Below are 19477 nucleotides of genomic sequence, written 5' to 3'. Positions count from 1 at the left end.
TTCCCCTCTCCCACACCCAGATATTCAGTGATAGCGGGACTGCTCACACCCTGTGCCCCCCACCCACACCCCACCTTTATTTTATCCCCATTAGGATCCTTTGGCTGCCGCCAGTACCAGCCTCCGCCCCAGGTACCGCTGCCAGGCCAGGTGGAGCGTCAGAGCGGGAGCAGTTTGAAAAGATGAAGGACCTTCTTTTTAGCAAATTACGTTTATTATTGGCTATTTCAATAATTGCATTTTCGCTTCAAGTGAATAGTTAATGATAAAAACAAATAAGCTATAAAAACACGTGTATTTATTGTTGTTTTTATTCTAATTTACATTGTGTTGTTCATTTAGTTATTATTCTGTTTTATTGTTTTGTAATTTTCCTCTTCCTCTCGCCCAGTCCATTCTCTCAGCATTCTGAATAATAATTGTGAAACTCGGTCACTATTATAACAAGATTATTAACAAACGGTTGCTTGGTTACCATAGAATGTTTGGTCAGAATGACCTTCTGTCATGGAAATCAATTCATTAATTCAAGTCAAGTCAAGTCAACTTTATTTCTATAGCACATTTAAAAACAACTGAGTTGACCCAAAGGGCTTACAAGCAAACATAAAACACGGTACAACAACAATAATAATATAACATGGGGAAAAATAAATAATTAAAATAATAAGCAAATTAGTCAAAAAATAAAATAAAGAATAAAGAGTGTGTGTGGGGGGGGGGGGGTTGGGGGGGGTATTAAGGTAGATTAAAAACTTGGGAGAAAATAAAAGTTTTTCAGTTAAAAAAGACTTAAAGCAGTCAATGGTGGGAGAGGATTTAATATGTACAGGTAGACTATTCCAGAGTTGGGGGGCAACAACAGACAAGGCTCTATCACCCTTGGTTTTAAGGCGTATTTTGGGGATACAGAGAAGATTCTGAGATGAAGACCTAAGTGACCTTGGAGCGCTGTACGGAATTAGTAGGTCACCTATATAACTAGGTGCCAAACCACTGAGGGCTTTAAAGACAAAAAGTAAAAAATGTAATTTAACTCTGTGCTCCACAGGTAACCAGTGCAGTTTAGCCAACACAGGAGTTATATGCTCACGTTTCTTAGAACCATTTAATAATCTAGCTGCTGCATTTTGAACTATCTGAAGTCTATTGAGAGTGGAGGGGGTCAGGCCTGCATATAATGAGTTACAATAATCGAGTCTAGATGTAATTAATGCATGAATAAAAGTTTCAAGATCGGAGAAGGACAGAAAGGGCTTCAGTTTTGCGATGGTTTTTAACTGGAAAAAGCTGCCTTTGACCACACTATTTACTTATTAAAATTTAAAGAGGAGTCAAAGAAAACCCCGAGATTCTTGACTTCACTGTGGCAGTTTGCTTAGAGAGGTCCTAGTGCATTTTTCAAAATAGAAACATCACTTGGAGGGCCAAAGATAATTATGCCAGTTTTACTTTCGTTCAGTTGAAGAAAGTTTCTTGCCATCCAGCTTTTGATGTCATTAAGACAGTTAAAAATATTCTCCAGTGAATAAATGCCATCAATGTTAACAGGTAAAACTGAGTGTCATCTGCATAGCAGTGGTACTGAATGTTATACTTATTAAAAATTGACCCAAGGGGCAGCATATAAAGGGAGAATAAAAGAGGGCCCAAAATGGAACCCTGAGGCACACCACACTTTATAGGGGCAGAGGAAGAGGAGAAATTGCCTAAACTAACTGAAAATTATCTATCACTAAGATAAGAGGAGAACCATTGCAAAACAGAACCCTGGAGACCAACTTCATCCTCCAAGCATTTTAATAGGATGTTATGGTCGATGGTGTCAAATGCTGCACTCAGATCAAGAAGCACCAAGAGGGCACAAGAACCAGAGTCAACTGCTAAGAGAATGTCATTTTGGACCTTAAGCAAAGCAAATTCCGTATTGTGCAGAGCTCTAAAGCCTGACTGAAAATGTTCACAGATATTGAATGCACTCAAATAGGACGAAACCTGAGAGAGGTTTGGACAACCTTTTCTAATATCTTTGACAGAAAAAGTAACTTAGAAATAGGCCTATAATTCTTCAGGTCACTGGGTCAAGGTCACTCAAGGCTAGGTTTCTTCAGCAAAGGTTCACAATTGCCTGTGAATTCAGAACAGTGATCAGTTATTCTGACTCAAGATCAGGGTCTTTACCATGTATGTCATACTTTCTTTCTTACCCACGATGCGAAGTAGGACACACATGCGCTCATGGAGAGCCAGGGGGAATGAGGAAACCATTCTCTCTAGGTGTGGAACGCTTCAGAAGAGTCAGATGAGTCACATTTCGGTTCATATGAAGGGTTGAAAACAGTTTTCAGTTCGGACAATTTAGGATAGGTTCGCTTTAGAGCATAAATGCATTGATGCATTTTGAAAATGTCTGCGATATATGTGATTATATTTTCATTATCTTCAGTCAGTCAATGTTTATAATTTTTAGTTTGTTAGCTAAACATTATCTATTGTTGCCATGGTGATTCATATTGTGGCGAGCAGCACGGGAAGGACGAGGCGGGAGCCCAGGTGAAGCGGTTATGCATCTCTCGCGTCCCTTACACCGCACGACTAAGAGAGTTGCCTTTAATCAACACACACACATGACACACCAAAACACACTCAACATAACTAATTACCATAAACGTCTCAGTGACAGTGTCGGGAACAATAAATCAACCCACACAGCAACGCTATCCCACCCATAGACAAACAAACCACACACTTCGGCCGCAAAGGACCTAGGAGGGCGCCAGAGGTCCAATTTGGGATGGTCCAAACCCCCCCAGGATCCTTTGCGGCACCCTGAACTCGGCGACCAAGCCCACGGTCGCCACAATATTGACTCTGCTATCCCTGAAAACCACTCAGCTTGCATGTTGTTTGAATCAATGTCCTTGTGTTGGGTAGTCATCTAAGCTGTTGTGTTCAGCTCTATTTACGTAACTGATGATGTTCTTTCAGGTAAAAATAAATTTGAGTGACCCATGGCTGACATTTATTCTGCTTTGTGGGGAAAACCGAGGTCTATGTCCACTTTGCTTCTGCCCTAATACACAATCCAATGGTTTGTTTTATTCATAAATTTGGTTGCACAAGATAATCATCAACCGATGAATCCTGATTTAAAGTATTTTGTATTGTTCATGCATCAATAAAGAAAAAGGAAGACAAAAAATATTTCAAAAGGCTACAAAAATGATCCACATTGGCGGTTGTTGACCTGCAGGAAGTGATGCAAACACACCATTCACAGGGGAACCGAATGACTTGCGAGCGAGAGAGAGAGGGAGACGTCTGGTGTCTTTTATATTAATCAGGGCATTAGGGTTTATTTAAATGCTAGATTATATGCTATACATCCAGCTCTACAGGAAGTGATGTAATTAGTACTAATGAAGCCTTAGTTAATGCTATAGTGACAGCTCACCCTGCGGCCAACTTCTGATATTTTGAGCAAAACCACATAACCCTTATCCGTCCAAAGGAAAAATAAATGTCAGTTCACTTCATTTGAAAAATCATCAGTTACATAAAATAGCACTTATCACAACAGCACAGATGACTACACAGCACAAAGACAGGATTCAAACAACATGCAAGCTGAGTGGTTTCGGGGTAGGGCAGCATCCATATGAATCCCCATGGCAACGATGGAAAAACGTTGCAGTAACTTACATACTAAACATCATTCACATTCACTGACTGAAGATTAAGAATATAAAATGGTGCTGTGATGCTCGCTAAGGGTTTGAGCAACGCCTAAAGGCATAGCGCAGCTGTATGGCGGCGCAGGTGCTTGAGGTCTCATTGGAAACACGACAATGGGAGTTCCAACAGAGAGATGATAAGAGACTCTAGTATGCTCTCTCAAAGTGACGTGTCTATTTGCCAAGGCTCAGAGAGAAGACACTGAGCCAGAGCCTTGCTTCCACTCAGTAATCTCGTGTGAGAGTGGAGTAAGTGACAAGAGGAAATGGGTCACATCAAGAAGGAACTGTCAGAATACAACTCTTTCAGTGTTATTGATCCTTTATAAGAAGAAAAGAAAATGGCTGCCACAGAAATAAAGGGAGAGCGGAAAGACAGGAGACAGCAAACAAGGAAGAAATTAAATCATGATCATTACTGAGCACAGTTCAGTGTAAGGTAACAAGGCTAGGGGTTGTCTCTGTGCATGCACTGGAAAAAGGGTTTTAAGCCGTACTTCATCTGATTATTATTTTGTAATTCAATTCAAATAAACATTTTTTGTTTTATTTTTAAAATAACTTTTTTTTATTTCAAAATACTGTGAAATATAGATATTTTTAATTAGGAGCTCAATTAAGAAATATCCATTTTGACAAATGTAAAATTTTAAGGTTGTGTATTCAACTGATTAATAATTTTGTCATTCAATCCAAATAATTTTTATTTGTTTTCTTCCTAAAACACTGTTATATTTGATTAGGAGCTCAATTTTGAAATATTTGTTCAGACAAATGTACAATTTCAAGGTTACGTACAAGCCTGCGCATGCGCATTAAATACAAAGACGCTTACGGCTACTGGACCAAACCGCAGTGTTGCCAACTTAGCGATTTTGTCGCTATATTTAGCTACTTTTCAGACCCCTTTGGCGACTTTTTTTCAAAACAGCTACAAGCGACAAATCTAGCTTCTTTTTCAGCTGCTATTGGTGACTTTTGGCGACTTTTTGAGGTGAAAGCACTAGCCTTGACCAGAGTGACGATGACTCACTGGTTCTGTGAGCTAGGACAGTCTGTCTGTGTCTGGAGGGAGGTCTGGAGTAGGTCTAACTCTGCCATTTAGATTGTTAATATATATTGTATATTGTGTGGTGGCAGTAGCTCAGGTGGTAGAGCGGGTTGGCTGGTAACCTGAAGGTTGTTGGTTCGATCCTCGGCTTCACTAAGCAGAGTATCCAGGTGTCTTTGACAAAGCACCTAACCCTGACTGATGTCGCGATGTGATGTCGAATCCAGACAGAAGCGCCCCAAGGCCATGAAGCGGCGAGAGCCGAGCGGGAAAAAATGATGATGATGATGTATACAAAAATATGTTATGTTTAAATGAGAAACATTCGTTTGATTAAATTGTAATCTTTTTGATTGGATAAAACAAATTATTTCTGATAGATATTTCTTAAATAAGAAACAATTGTTGGAGTGAATCAATATTTTTTTGTTTAGGATTTAACATACGATTTAAATGTATTAACTTCATTCAAAGAATAGAATTATACTTGGTGCCAAGTTGTATTATTTTGTTTTTATGAACATAGGAAATATTGTTTGAGGCAAGCTATATATTTGTCATTGGCTCAAGTTATGTAATATAGATGTGAACCATTACCCTTGTTTTTTTTAATTGGTTCAACAGAAGGCTTTTTCCAGTGTGTTATGTGGTTCGGGGTTATGGATCGTTGCTATTGGTTGGCCAATTAAATTACCCTCAAAATCCCCAGTATGATTTAAGAGATTATCCTATCTTTACGCATATATCTAAATCTGTTTTTTTTTAACACATCGAGATGTAACATCTCCAAGGATTTAAAATGATAGTCGCAAGTTAGTTAGGGTTAGAAAAATTTCTCAAGGATAGTTGGTAGTGAGGTTTTGTCTGAAGTGACAATCCATTGCTTCTACTGAAACTAGAAGTATCTGCAGGGAGATTCAGCCACAAGATCGTCATAGAGTAACACTCATTTACACAGAGCAGAGTTTAGGATAATTCCAGGGGGGAAATAATGATACTGTCTGTTGTTGATTAGATAAAAGTTTCATATTTCACGACAACCTATAATGGTTGGACTGTCGTGGTTACTTTGGTTAAAATAAATCGAAAGAAAGAGGATTAAGTTCCCACCCCCTAACCAGAGGTGGCGAGGAGGAGAGGTTGGCATTCCAGAGCTAATTGTGATGCATGTTGACCAGAGGACAGAGAGGAGGGCGTCTTCAATCACTGTGTAATTTCTGATCAATACTATAATAGCGTTTACCTGACATGTTATAGCAACAGAAAAACGTATTTTAAAGCTCTAATGTGTAACTTTCACTGCACGTTCACAATTATCTAAGTTATAAAATGTGTATAGAATAAAAAGCAATCGATCAACGACTCGATCTGTCTAGGGAATCTTGTGCTCCACACTGGAAAAAGCCTTCTGTTGAACCAATTAAAAAAAACAAGGGTAATGGTTCACATCTATATTACATAACTTGAGCCAATGACAAATATATAGCTTGCCTCAAACAATATTTCCTATGTTCATAAAAACAAAATAATACAACTTGGCACCAAGTATAATTCTATTCTTTGAATGAAGTTAATACATTTAAATCGTATGTTAAATCCTAAACAAAAAAATATTGATTCACTCCAACAATTGTTTCTCATTTAAGAAATATCTATCAGAAATAATTTGTTTTATCCAATCAAAAAGATTACAATTTAATCAAACAATTGTTTCTCATTTAAACATGAACATTTTTAAACATAACATATTTTTGTATACATCATCATCATCATTTTTTCCCGTTCGGCGCTCGCCGCTTCATGGCCTTGGGGCGCTTCTGCTGGAGAGTTGGAAGTCTCTGTTCCAGCATCAGCAGTGTCAAAGACACCTCGATACTCCGCTTGGTGAAGCCGGGGATCGAACCAACAACCTACAGGTTACCAGCCAACCCGCTCTACCACCTGAGCTACTGCCGCCACACAGTATTTATATTAACAATGTAAATGGCAGAGTTAGGCCTACTCCAGACCTCCCTCCAGACACGTGTATAGACAATGTATAGGATGGAGTTTAAGGTCTGCAAGGACATCCGGTTCCTGAGTTTGCTTTTTACCACCAGGACTGAGCTGAGTCTGAAAAAATATTCCTAAATTGAGCTCCTAATCAAATATAACAGTGTTTTAGGAAGAAAACAAAAAAAAAATATTTGGATTGAATGACAAAATTATTAATCAGTTGAATACACAACCTTAAAATTTTACATTTGTCAAAATGGATATTTCTTAATTGAGCTCCTAATTAAATATATCTATATTTCACAGTATTTTGAAATAAAAAAAAGTTATTTTAAAAATAAAACAAAAAATGTTTATTTGAATTGAATTACAAAATAATAATCAGATGAAGTACGGCTTAAAACCCTTTTTCCAGTGCAATAAAATGTCTCTGTGCCGATCAATGGCGGAAAAATACAGTGAGGGGAGGTGACTTTGAAACAATTATTTAGCGGAAAATGTTGTGGAAAATGTTACTATTTATTTTTTTGTTTCAGGAGAGTAAAGGGCCATAAGCTGAACTACTTGATAAATCAAGTGCACTGGAAAAAGGGTTTTAAGCCGTACTTCATCTGATTATTATTTTGTAATTCAATTCAAATAAACATTTTTTGTTTTATTTTTAAAATAACTTTTTTTTATTTCAAAATACTGTGAAATATAGATATTTTTAATTAGGAGCTCAATTAAGAAATATCCATTTTGACAAATGTAAAATTTTAAGGTTGTGTATTCAACTGATTAATAATTTTGTCATTCAATCCAAATATTTTTTTTTGTTTTCTTCCTAAAACACTGTTATACACTGGAAAAAGGGATTTATGCCGCACTTCATCTGATTATTATTTTGTAATTCAATTCAAATAAACATTTTTTGTTTTATTTTTAAAATAACTTTTTTTTACTTCAAAATACTGTGAAATATAGATATTTTTAGTTAGGAGTTCAATTAAGAAATATCTATTTTGACAAATGTAAAATGTCAAGGTTACGTACAAGCCTGCGCATGCGCATTAAATACAAAGACGCTTACGACTACTGGACCAAACCGCAGTGTTGCCAACTTAGCGATTTTGTCGCTATATTTAGCTACTTTTCAGACCCCTTTGGCGACTTTTTTTCAAAACAGCGACAAGCGACAAATCTAGCTTCTTTTTCAGCTGCTATTGGTGACTTTTGGCGACTTTTTGAGGTGAAAGCACTACGCTTGACCAGAGTGACGATGACCCACTGGCGGCAGTAGCTCAGGTGGTAGAGCGGGTTGGCTGGTAATCTGAAGGTTGTTGGTTCGATCCCCGGCTTCACCAAGCAGTGTTTCGAGGTGTCTTTGGCAAAGCACCTAACCCTGACAGAAGCGCCTCAAGGCCATTAAGCGGCGAGAGCCGAGCGGGAAAAAATGATGATGATGTATACAATAATGAGAAACAATTGTTTGATTAAATTGTAATCTTTTTGATTGGATAAACCAAATTATTTCTGATAGATATTTCTTAAATGAGAACCAATTGTTGGAGTGAATCAATATTTTTTTGTTTAGGATTTAACATACGATTTAAATGTATTAACTTCATTCAAAGAATAGAATTATACTTGGTGCCAAGTTGTATTATTTTGTTTTTATGAACATAGGAAATATTGTTTGAGGCAAGCTATATATTTGTCATTGGCTCAAGTTATGTAATATAGATGTGAACCATTACCCATGTTTTTTTTAATTGGTTCAACAGAAGGCTTTTTCCAGTGTGGGAAGTGTTTTGGTACTTTCTATCTGCTTGATGGTTGAATTTAAAGATAATCATTTCAACATTTGACCCAACTCTGCATCTCATTCTCTTTCAAATAAGTGTAGGTTTTAGTTGGGTGTGTCTAGCGTTTTATCTTTCTATGTGCTATGATTGTTGTTTTCCTAGTGAGTTTTGAGGTTCCAGCCATAGCCATAGCATACCTTGAAAACTCAGACAGGCTTCTTGCATATCAGTCCCAACATTGTCATTATTTAGTTCTGACAACTTTCCTGCAGGATGAAAATAGTAGCCAAATGTATAAATAGTCTGGTACATCAGCAAATAGTGTTAGTCTACAAAAATAGCAGGCTAGTGGTTTGCCTGAACAGGTTGGCCGGGGATGGAGTCAAATATCGGCCTGAATTAGTGTTTCAGTCCACCCCTGTGGCCGGTCACTATGAGGAGTATCAAACCAGCCTCTCTGTGTTGAACCAAAAGGAGGGAAACCACACAACCACAGGACCAAAGAAGCCTCATTTGTGGCCAATTTAGGAATCAGGATGGTGGAGTCACACAGGGTGGAAGGTGGACAATGGATAGAGAGGCATGCTGTGTTCAAAACAGCTGTTAAAGTACAACCGCTCAAAATCATTTTCTTCACATTTGGATAAGTAGACCTTGTGAGAACTTGAGGGCTGTCGTGGCAAAGTAATTGGGCTGACAGCACTTAATAATAATTTGACGTCTCCCAAGTCCTGAAGTGTTCGTTGAGACTTCTTGCAGCCCTCCTCTATCCCCTCTGGGATTAAACTCCACCTGTACAGAGAAAGATATGACATCCTCAAGGGACAAGGAACTTCATCGATAGTCCCATCCCAACCAGAATCATTTGATGGTGGCTAAAATATTTTTTCTAGCAGACATGGAGAATAACCTGTTCATGCTCCCTATGTCCCGGAGCTCTGTTTGTCTGCTATAAGGCTGTTTGTCTGCCGGGTCACAGACATAGACACACACACAAATTGGATGTTAGTGTCAGTGATCTGTTATTTATTGTGTACTTGACGATGACTGACAGCTAAATTTGCTCTCTGTTCTTAATGTTCTTTAAATGGACATTGCGACTATTGGCTTACTATGAACGAAAAGATGCGTGATTCCTTTGACATAAAGCTATCCCTTCAAGCAGTCTGGATTGTAGCAGTCCAGCTATGTAATAACAGAAGCTTCCTGGGCCGGAACCCAGAAACTCAAGGAGGCGCAGTGGATAATGCTTTCAAATGGGATTTTAAAAAGTGCATTTCTAAAGTGGCCAGTCTACACAGTGTTGTTGTAAACACTTTCTAACTCTGTATCAGTTTTTTGGCCTCTTTATTTCGAGGGTCATGCAATTTGAAAATCCATCATGCATTTGGCAATCCTCAATTCAGTTTTAATTATTGAGATAAAATATTATAATGAAAGCTCATCAATTGCCCTCCATATTGCCAGAAGTGGGAAGTACCAAAGTAAAAAATACTTTGTTACTGTACTTACTTTATTTTTACTTTTCTCGCAACATTGCAACACAAATATCAGTACTTTCTACTCCTTTCAAAACAGGCTTAGAACTTCTACTAGTTTTAAATGCATTTGAGGGGAAATGATCCAATATTTATTAAATTTTGCATTTATGCATGCCTTCCAAACATCAAGTTGACAGACGTAACAAGATGAAAATGACCTAAAGACGGAGACCTCACCGTGGGGAAATTATGTCTATGGGAGAACTAGTAGTGTAGTGAGTGGGAATGGATGAAAGTGAACCAGCAAACATTGCAGACCAAGCAGATTCAGAGCAGCACCAAGACATTCCCCATCCATGGCCTGATTTAAGAGAAATGTTTGAAGTTGTCGGCTCTAAGAATGATTCTTGGCGAATGTGTTCTTGGCGAATGTTTTGAGTTGAGTTCTGATTTGCACATTGGAGTGGAATTAATGCTCATTATTTTCAGTATACTGTTTATTTTATTCAAATTTGGAATGGTTTAACTTTAACAGTCTTCTTATTACATTAATATGACATGAGGTTCAGTGAGCTTTGCACAGAAACAGCCGGTAGAAATGTCAGAGGGCTACTTTACACTTTTATACTTTCACTACATTTCAGAGCCTGTTCCTTTCCACTTTGATGAAAGTAAAGAAGTTGAATGTAAAGTAAATAAGTATCTGCGCTTCAACATAAGAATAATTTGTGTACCACCACATTGCCTTGTTTTTTTGGTGTCTTTATTCAAATTTAAATGCATTTTGCAATTGTCAATGCAATATGTATTATTGATTTATTTTAAAATTAAAGTTTAATCAATTGAATCGCATATTGCTGTGGTATTTTGTTGTCTAAAATCAATTAGCAATTATCTTTTGGCCTGCAATCTGTCCTCTCATCCAGGCCCCACCCAACCCACATTCTCGGAAGTCCTGGCCCTACTCTGCCTCTGAATGGCTGCCCTCAAATTAATTGAGCTAGCTAGTGAAATCAGTAAACAAGCCAGCTGGAATTCACAACCTATCAGTGGCGACCAGTGATAAGCACCATCAAAAGCTTGTTGGCACATGCAATTCATGATAGGCATCAAGTCATGTGACTCTGCCTACCTGTTTATATGAGTTAGCTCAAAACCAACCCTAGGATTATAATACAAGAGGGACATACGCACAGCTGCACAGACACAGAGGGTTAGGGTGGGAGGGGATAAAATGGTTTCCTTGTCCACGAGACACCAGAGAGCGCTGGGACGGCTCTGTGTGTTTTAGTTTTAGGCTAGGCAATTCTGTCCCACCCTGTATGTGAGGAGATACACAGTCTATACATCTATAGTATAGTAGTGCAGTCGCTATGGTGCCAAATGGTTGGCTGATTGGTGGTTGGTCGATTAAGCCCTCTAAGGTTTGCAAAGGCCGAGTCAGACGAAGGGATCAGTTCTGTGCAATAGTGGTGAGAAAATCGGCTACATTCATAGACATGTAGTCCACTAGTGTAGCCGCCATATTAAGCTGAGGTTTAGTTGATTTCCCAAGCCCTCTGCAATTAAATATGATGTCTGTTTGACAAAGGTTTGACCACCAGTCATTACAAGATGGAAGAAAGTCACTGCAATCTTTCTTTTCAATAAGCACAAGCTTTTGCTTTATTCTGCTTGCAAAGAAAAGTAATCATCATTTGAACCAAGGCGGTGACAGGAGTTTTAAGGCTGCCACCGAGCAGGCAACATGTTAATAGGAGTCACATAGGTCCTCTGTGGTCAATGTGACTTTAGAGAACAATTATGCCTCCTCAGATGCTTTCTCTGATGCCACATTGAAGGCAACGGGAAAGGTAAACTTTCCCCTCCCCTTTTCACCACCTGGAATTTGAGTAATAAATAGCGTTTGTGAAAGAAAGAAAGAAAGAAAGAAAGAAAGAAAGAAAGAAAGAAAGAAAGAAAGAAAGAAAGAAAGAAAGAAAGAAAGAAAGAAAGAAAGAAAGAAAGAAAGAAAGAAAGAAAGAAAGAAAGAAAGAAAGAAAGAAAGAAAGAAAGAATAAGAGAGTGTGTTTGTCTGTGTGTATGTGTGAGGGGGGGGGGGGTGTATGTCAAAGGTTTCAAATATTTGTAACAAATCTATTAATGAACTAACTTGACAAACTAAGGGAATACGTTATTAATATTTAATATTCCCATAGAGTATCACGCTTTTATTTTTTTACTGTGTTATAAGGTGTAGTGGCGATTTGACCTCAATAAAACAATAACTTGAAAATTAAGAAATCAAACAAAGCAACGTAATCAAAATAGCCACTGAGGCACCAGGGGGACGAATCTTACGCAGTGCAGGGAAAAGAGTCAACTGTCCAGTCGTGAATTTGGGTTTCTGAAGGTTTATTTTCTGATCTTCCAAGCAAACAAAACAAATGTGCAACAGTGGGAACTTGCCGCATCATCTCCTTTGTCTCTCTCGTACAGCTGGTAAAAAACCATGACCCTTCCCAGTGCCTGTCTTACCTATGCCCGCCTACCTCTATATATAGGCTAGTAATAATTTCAAAACAAAAGCATAAACAAACTCAAATTAACTTTAATTTATAATACAAACGAGAAAATAAACATAAAATAATCATATTATTTTACAAACAAACGAAATATATAATGTTTAAATAAATATATAATGTTTATATATAATGTTAATAAATGTTTTACAATTAAATCTTACGACTGCATAGCTCCAACACAAGGCACTAACTAAATACTGAAGTAAAATGAATTGGAGATCTGTTTGAAGTAAGCATATCCCGCTCCAAAATCCAATATGGCAGTAAACCAACAATTGCCTTTTGTTTTAAAATAGTAATCTGCCCTTTTATAACTGTTTCTCACATAATCCTGTCATTCAGAAATGAAATGAAAATTCCTATGTTTCTGTCTGTCTCTGCCAACAAGTTTTGAGATCCTACTCTGCTCCGAAATCAGGTCCCATTCTTTCCACCCTTTCTGTTGAAGTGCCTTTTCGTTGAACACCTGGGGCCGTATTCACAAAGGATCTTAGGGCTAAAAGTAGGTCCTAACTGGCGAATTTAGGAGTAACTCCTAAAAATAATGGGCGTGTCTCCTAACTAAGGACTCCTAACTTTTTTCACTAAGAGCAATTCACGAAGTATTTTAGGCCTAAAAGTAGCACCTAAGTCTAGGAGAGCTTAAAAGTCCTCAAGAGGACTCCTAACTCTGTAAGACCTATTCACAAAGAATCGTAAAATGCCTGCGAGACGAAATGTTAGGGTATTAAACTTGTTGTGGAGTTAATGCGTGATGCAATAACATCCCCGACTAACAGGAATAATCCGATTAATCCCAAAATAAAATGTTTGGCCACACTACGTTATATAGCAACAGGGGAAATGCAACTTTGCAATGCCGACGATTTAAAAATATCGCAACCATCAGTCAGCCGTGCCATAAACTTTCCTTTGGACATTCAACAATTACACAGGATCAAAGCCAACTTCATGGCAATTGCAGGTATGCCCGGTGTGGTCGGTGCTATTGACGGGACGCACATTAAAATAATTGCGCCATCAAAAGACGAGGACGTGTTCGTCAATAGGAAGAAAGTGCAGGTTGTTTTTGATGCAAATTTTAACATAGCCTACTGGATGTTGTTGCAAAGTGGCCTGGATCTTCAGCTACCCATGATTCGCGCATTTTAAGTGCCAACCAAAGTTTCCAATATGAGACATATTACATATGAATTTGGATTCAATTTAAGGGTTAGGGTGAATGCCCTGTTATTTCAGGCTCATTTCACTTCAGGGTTATAGTTCACAACCCCATGGGGTCACGCAAAAGGTTTCAGAACATTCTGATGTGGAGTTTCAAAATAAAAGCCAACCAAAGTTTCCAATATGAGACATATTACATATGAATTTGGATTCTATTTAAAATAAAATGCCCTGTTATTTCAGGCTCATTTCACTTTCGGGTTATAGTTCAAGAACCCATGGGGTCACGCAAAAAGTTTCAGAACATTCTGATGTGGAGTTTCAAAATAAAAGCCAACCAAAGTTTCCAATATGAGACATATTACATATGATTTTGGATTCAATTTAAAAGAAAATGCCCTGTTATTTCAGGCTCAAAATCAGCCTGAAATCGTTTATAGTAATATGAACTGTCTCATATTGGAAACTTTAGTTAGTTAGTTAGTTAGTGCCTGTAGCACCCCTGCTGGGGTATAGGCCGTCGACAAGGGACCTCCAGAGTTCACGGTCGCTGGCGTTCTTTTCTATCTGCGACCAGGTGCCTCCCAGTCTCTTTGTGTCTGCCTGAAGGTCCCGGCGCCAGGTGTTTTTAGGACGTCCTCTGCTTCTCTTTCCTTGAGGGTTCCAGGTCAGAGCCTGTCTGGTGGTGTTTGACTCTGGTTTGCGTAATGTGTGCCCGATCCATCTCCATCTTCTTCGTCCAATTTCGTCTGCTGCTGGGGGTTGTTTTGTTCTTGTCCACAGATCGTTGTTGCTGACCTTGTTTGGCCAGTAGATTTTCAGGATTCTTCTGAGACATTTGTTTATGAAGGTTTGCACTTTATTTATTGTGATCTTATTGATTCTCCATGTCTCTGCCCCATAGAGCAGGACGGATTTTACGTTGGAGTTAAAGATTCTGATTTTAGTCGTTTCCCGTATCTCTCTAGAGTTCCAGATGTTCTTGAGAAGTAGAAATGATGTCCTTGCCTTACCTATCCTAGCTTTTACATCTGCATCTGTACCACCCTGACTGCTGATGATACTCCCCAAGTAGGTGAAGGACTCTACCTCTTCTAACATGGTGTCACCAAGGGTGATCGGTTCCGTACTAGTTGTATTTATCCTTATGTTTTTAGTTTTTCCCTCATGGATGTTAAGTCCTACTTGTGAGGAAGTCTCTATGAGTGTATTGATCTTGTCTTGCATCTGGTGGTAGCTATGTGACAGTAGTGCCAGGTCATCTGCGAAATCTAAGTCATCCAGTTGGGTCCATAATGTCCATCGGATTCCGTTCTTCCTTTGTTCTGTTGTTGTTCTCATGATCCAGTCAATGGCTAGTAAAAACAGGAATGGGGATAGAAGACAACCCTGTCTGACCCCAGTCTTGATCTGGAACTGTTCCGTGAGCTGTCCATCATGTATCACTCTACAGGTCATTCCAGAATAGCTGTTTTCAATGATGTTCACTAGCTTAGTGGGCACTCCATGGTGTCTCAATAACTTCCATGCGGTCTCTCTATGTACACTGTCGAATGCCTTCTCGTAGTCGACAAAGTTGACATAGAGTGGGGAGTTCCACTCTAGTGACTGCTCTATGATAATGCGAAGAGTGGCAATCTGGTCGACACAGGACCTATTCTTTCTAAATCCTGCTTGCTCATCTCTCAGTTGGTGGTCAACTGCATCCTTCATTCTGTCCAGGATGACTCTATTTAGCACTTTGCCTGGCACAGAGAGTAGGGTGATCCCTCTATAGTTGTTGCAGTTTCCCAGGTCTCCTTTCTTTGGGAGCTTGTTAATAAGGCCCTCTTTCCAGTCAGATGGTATCTCTTCTTCTTCCCAGATCCTTTTGAAGAGTGGATGCAGCAGGCTCACCGTGATACCAACGTCTGCCTTTAGGGCTTCTGCCGGGATGTTATCTGGCCCAGTTGCTTTCCCACTCTTCAGCTGCTGTATCGCTTTCCTGATCTCCTCTCTGCTGGGTATGTCACAGCTGATGGGGAGGTCGGTCTGTGCTGGTGGGATATCTGGTGGGTTTACTGGTGGGGGTCTATTTAGCAGTTCCTCAAAGTGTTCTGCCCATCTGTGTAGTTGTCCGTCCTTTGTTTTAATGCTGTTTCCCTCTTTATCCCTGACCGGTCTTTGTGGCCTGCTGTATTTGCCCGACAGCTTTCTGGTGGTGTCATACAACTGTTTCATGTTTCCATTTCTTGCTGCTTCCTCTGCTTCTTCGGCTAGGTTGTCGATGTATTTCCGCTTGTCCGCCTTAATGCTCCTCTTAACCATTCTATTGATATTAGTATACTCTTCTTGTGCCTTTGCCTTGGATGCTCTTGTACGACTGTTTGTCACTAGTGCTTTCTTCTCTTTTCTTGTTTGGATTCTTTTTTGGGTTTCTGTAGATATCCACTCCTTTTGCTGGAATTTCCTGTAGCCAACCACTTCTTGGCATGTGGATATTAGTGCGTCTTTAATATGTTGCCACTGACTGTCGATGCTGTTTTCGTCTTCAAGTAGGTCCTGGAGAACTTCAAATTTGTTTGATAGTTTCAGTCTGAATTCCCCTTGTTTTTCTGCGTCCCTCAATAGGCTCACGTTGTATTTCTGTCTGTTAGCTGTTGTCTCCGTCTTGTTCTTCTTGAGCTTGAGTTTCAGTCTAGCAGTTAACAAATGATGGTCAGATGCTACATCTGCCCCCCTTTTAACTCTCACATCCTGTAGTGATCTTCTGAACTTCTTGCTTATGCAGATGTGATCTATTTGGTTCTCTGTTGTGTGGTCTGGTGATACCCATGTTGCTTTGTGTATCCTCTTATGTGGGAAGATGCTGCCTCCGATAACAAGCTTGTTCAGTGCGCAGATATCCATGAACTTCTCTCCGTTTTCGCTTGCTTCTCCAAGTCCATGTGTTCCCATCACCTCCTCATATCCGATGTTTACTTTTCCTACCTTTGCATTAAAGTCACCCATGAGGACGGTGGTATCTTTCTCTGGATATTTGTCCAGGATGTTCTGAAGCCTGTCGTAGAACTCCTCTTTTTCTTCTTCTTCACTGGGGTTCGTTGGTGCGTAGCATTGGATGACATTCATCTTTATCTTCTCCTTTGTTGTTCTGAACGATGCTGTGATGATCCTTGGTCCATGGGCCTCCCATTCTATCAGTGCTCTCTGTGCGGCTCTTGATAGCATGAGGGCTACCCCTTCTGTGTGTGGGGCATGGTCATCTTCATGGCCCGAGTAAATCAGCAGCTCTCCACTCATTAATCTTTTCTGGCCTGATTGTGTCCATCTTGCCTCGCTGATGCCCATTAGTACAAGATTATAGTTTTTCATCTCTTGTGCTATTTTCAAATAGCACAAGAGATTGGAAACTTTGGTTGGCTTTTATTTTGAAACTCCACATCAGAATGTTCTGAAACTTTTTGCGTGACCCCATGGGGTTGTGAACTATAACCCTGAAGTGAAATGAGCCTGAAAATTCAGGGCATTTTCTTTTAAATTGAATCCAAAATCATATGTAATATGTCTCATATTGGAAACTTTGGTTGGCTTTTATTTTGAAACTCCATATCAGAATGTTCTGAAACCTTTTGCGTGACCCCATGGGGTTGTGAACTATAACCCTGAAGTGAAATGAGCCTGAAATAACAGGGTGACACCATGTTAGAAGAGGTAGAGTCCTTCACCTACTTGGGGAGTATCATCAGCAGTCAGGGTGGTACAGATGCAGATGTAAAAGCTAGGATAGGTAAGGCAAGGACATCATTTCTACTTCTCAAGAACATCTGGAACTCTAGAGAGATACGGGAAACGACTAAAATCAGAATCTTTAACTCCAACGTAAAATCCGTCCTGCTCTATGGGGCAGAGACATGGAGAATCAATAAGATCACAATAAATAAAGTGCAAACCTTCATAAACAAATGTCTCAGAAGAATCCTGAAAATCTACTGGCCAAACAAGGTCAGCAACAACGATCTGTGGACAAGAACAAAACAACCCCCAGCAGCAGACGAAATTGGACGAAGAAGATGGAGATGGATCGGGCACACATTACGCAAACCAGAGTCAAACACCACCAGACAGGCTCTGACCTGGAACCCTCAAGGAAAGAGAAGCAGAGGACGTCCTAAAAACACCTGGCGCCGGGACCTTCAGGCAGACACAAAGAGACTGGGAGGCACCTGGTCGCAGATAGAAAAGAACGCCAGCGACCGTGAACTCTGGAGGTCCCTTGTCGACGGCCTATACCCCAGCAGGGGTGCTACAGGCACTAACTAACTAACTAACTAAAGTTTCCAATATGAGACAGTTCATATTACTATAAACGATTTCAGGCTGATTTTGAGCCTGAAATAACAGGGCATTTTCTTTTAAATTGAATCCAAAATCATATGTAATATGTCTCATATTGGAAACTTTGGTTGGCTTTTATTTTGAAACTCCACATCAGAATGTTCTGAAACTTTTTGCGTGACCCCATGGGTTCTTGAACTATAACCCTGAAGTGAAATGAGCCTGAAATAACAGGGCATTTTCTTTTAAATTGAATCCAAAATCATATGTAATATGTCTCATATTGGAAACTTTGGTTGGCTTTTATTTTGAAACTCCACATCAGAATGTTCTGAAACTTTTTGCGTGACCCCATGGGTTCTTGAACTATAACCCTGAAGTGAAATGAGCTTGGAATAACAGGGCATTTTCTTTTAAATCGTATCCAAAATCATATGTAATATGTCTCATATCTCATATATATCATATATATCATATATATATCTATATATATCTCATATTGGAATGTTTGGTGGGCTTTTATTTTGAAAGTAAATACCACACAGGCCGTACACTTCCTTTGATAGTATTTGCTTTTATTGACTGTCTTTTTGTATGTACCCGACGAATGCTTTTATTTGAAACTAGTTCTGAGACGCTATTACCGTAATGGCTAATACAGGTACGGCAAAAAACTGAGTCGGCTGGCTTGACCGCCGATCTTGATGAGTCGGCTGGCTTGACCGCAGTCGTCACTCTTAGTTCACTCTTTGTGATTTATCCTTCGTAAGAGTAGGTCTCAGCGGCTTTGTGAATAACTTTTAAGAAAAAACTCCTACGTAAAATGTTTTAGCGCGAGTTTAGAGCACTCCTAGCGGTAAGATAAAATGCTTTGTGAATACGGCCCCTGATGTAATTGGTGTAAATGCTCTGCTTCCGAGTGGGTTACGTTTCTCACACACGTATAACGTAATGCTGCGGTGTGCGACGTATACGAACAACAGATTTATTCACAGTAAAAGAACAACAACAACACTAACTCTCCATGAGGCGTGGCCAGGGGAGCCCCCCCCCCCCTTTTGAGTTTGAAAGGGGGCTCACTTACACTACAAACGTGAAGAGGCTGATTGGTGCACCGACCCTTACGGCTGTCCGCAAACAAGGATCTCAGAACCGTAGACAGTGGAGAAAGAACTGAAGGCTCTGTTCTAAATGTTAGAATGACTGTAGGGTACTAACCCAAATACAGGACGGCCAATCAGGCTGGAGGAGTGGTCTTAGAAGAGAAAGACAGAGCACTCACACACACACACACACACACACACACACACACACACACACACACACACACACACACAGCTCAGGCATGGCGGTTGCGAACAGTGATGAGATGGATTAATGGTCT

The sequence above is a fragment of the Gadus chalcogrammus genome, chromosome 7 (assembly GCF_026213295.1).
Source record: "Gadus chalcogrammus isolate NIFS_2021 chromosome 7, NIFS_Gcha_1.0, whole genome shotgun sequence".
Lineage (NCBI taxonomy): Eukaryota > Metazoa > Chordata > Actinopteri > Gadiformes > Gadidae > Gadus > Gadus chalcogrammus.
Note: the sequence above shows the minus strand (reverse complement) of the source record.